The 2,407-nt window shown below is 38.1% G+C and overlaps 1 protein-coding gene across 2 annotated transcripts in view; it reads right to left on the bottom strand.

The window, feature by feature from the left end:
• The window catches only part of CCDC91 (coiled-coil domain containing 91), a 359,636-nt gene that overhangs the window by 323,563 nt on the left and 33,666 nt on the right, over positions 1–2,407 (bottom strand). The window lies entirely within an intron of this gene.

Below are 2,407 nucleotides of genomic sequence, written 5' to 3'. Positions count from 1 at the left end.
AGGTTTATCTGAAGGAAATGGCTCACACAGTTGTAGAGGTGGCAAGTTCCAAGTCTGTAGGTCTGATGACAGGATAAAGGCTTCTCCTGACTCATGTAGCTGCGAGAGCTGATGAGCCAAGCTTGGCAGGTGAGACAGCAGACTTCTGGTTAGAGGGACAAATGAATGCAAGGTTGGCAGGTAAGATGGCAAGCTAATTGCCACCCTAAGGATCAGCAGGCAATCCATTAAATAGGCCCCCGGCTAAAGTCCCAAGAACCAGAGGTAGGATGACAAGCCAGATGCAGGTTCCAGACCCTGCAAAAGCAAACAGTCTTTTCTAAAGTGTTCAATCTATTAGAAGCAGGCCACAGCCCCAAGAAAAATTCCTTTAAATTGATTTGCTCTTCAGAGCCGATACCATCATGGGGATTACTACATGTTAACTACCATTGAGAATCCTGGCCCAGCTGAGTTGACACAAAATCTTAACTATCAGAGTAGCTATGAGTTGGGATGGATTCAACAACGGGTTATCATGAACTATGCCAGTGAGTCTTCAACTTCTTGGGAATTCCCTTTTTCTGAGAATCTAATCAAAACTATGAACTTTTCTCCCAGGAAAGTCAGCATATTCATATATACAGCACACAGACATCTATACACACCTTGAGAGTTTTCATAGATGCCATGTTTAGAAACTTTAAAATAAATAAATTTAAACATTTTCCTATCCTAAAGATCCTAATTATAAAGAGATGTAACCAAGTAATTATAAAGCGCAATGACAAAAAGAAAACCAGAAACAAACACATCTAGTTGATTGTAATCCTACAGGCAGAGTAGAACTACCCCACAGGGTTTCCAATGCCATCATCTTTACAGAAGACTGCTATAAGTTTCTCCAGCAGACTTACTAGTGGGTTCAAACCACTGACCTTCTGATTAGCAGACAAGCACTTAACCATTTTGCCACCAGAACTCCTTATAATCCATACTAGATGTGAAAGATAAGTGTAAATACAGAAGAAGAAAGGATTGCATCTATCTTTATAAAAAAGACTTTACACAAAAGAACTGATCTAAGGTAGGCTTACAATATGGTAATTTTTTTATCATATTTTCCAGATAAAGAAAAGGCCAGAGAAAGGACACAATATTTAAATCACAGTATTTCAAGGTCCTTTTGTGGCACTGTAAGATAGCCACCGTACTACCAATCACAAGGTTGGTGGTTGGTGGTTCAAACCCACTAGCGACTCCTCAGAAAACCTATACATAAGTTGGAATTGACTTAACAGCACTTAACAAAAACTATAATAGTTTTTAAAATATTTATGTTGTTATGTGCCGTGGAGTCAGTTCCGACTCACAGCAACCCTGTACAGGGTTTCTGAGGCTGTAAATCTTTACGGGACCAGAAAGCCTCATCTTTCTCCTATGGAACAGCTGGTAGTTTTGAACTGCTGACCTTGCAGTTTGCAGCCCAATTCGTATCTATATACATTTAATTTTTAATATTATATGGTACCACCTTTACTCATATATATGTACATACAATTAAAAATAGGAATTAGTAGAAAAGAAATATGACTTTCAAGATTAGCTAGCATGAGGGGCTGGACAGAGTGACATTTAAAGTAGGTCTTGAAGTAAGGGTGGAATTTGGATATTCACAGATGGAGAAGAATATCTAAACTGGAGTGTAAAACTACAAAAGAACCAGCAGTATGACCACATCAGAAAAATGTGCTGAGAAAAGCACATGATTTGAGCTTTACAATGCCATAGAATATGCCGACGGTAATAGTGACTGAAAAACATATATACACCATTGAGCCATTATCAAAATATAGTGGGCCTTGAAAGTCAAATAAAGAAACTTTTCTCATGAGGCAATAGGGTTTTGAATGTTATTATATAAAGTTATTCTGCAAAACCTTGTATAGAATGAATGGGAAGAGAAGAGGACAATATAATAACCTAGCTGAGACGTTAAGGAGCTCTGGTAGCATAGTGCTTATGAGTCAGGCAACTAACCTCAAGGTCAGCAGTCTAAAACTTTCATTCCATGGGACAAAGATGAGACTTTCTGCTCCCGTACAGATTTACAACCTTAGAAACCCTATAGAGGGTTGCTATGAGTCAGAACCGACTTGATGGCATACCACTATCACCAAGTAAGTTGTTACAGGAATCCAAACTAGTTAGAGACATATTAATTAGAAAAGTAATAAACTGATTAAAAGGTATAAAGTGAGCATTCACATTGTATCCTTTCACTATACTTATTCAGTCTGAATGCTGAGCAAATAATGTGAGAAGCTGAACTATATGAAGCAGAAAACAGCATCAGAATTGGATGAAGACTCATTTACAGCCTGTGATGTGTAAACACTTGAAACACTGATGAAGATCAAAGACGACA

Source organism: Chrysochloris asiatica, unplaced genomic scaffold, assembly GCF_000296735.1.
Source record: "Chrysochloris asiatica unplaced genomic scaffold, ChrAsi1.0 scaffold00098, whole genome shotgun sequence".
NCBI classification, from domain to species: Eukaryota; Metazoa; Chordata; class Mammalia; order Afrosoricida; family Chrysochloridae; genus Chrysochloris; species Chrysochloris asiatica.
Note: the sequence above shows the minus strand (reverse complement) of the source record. Positions and strands in the feature narration are given on the sequence as shown.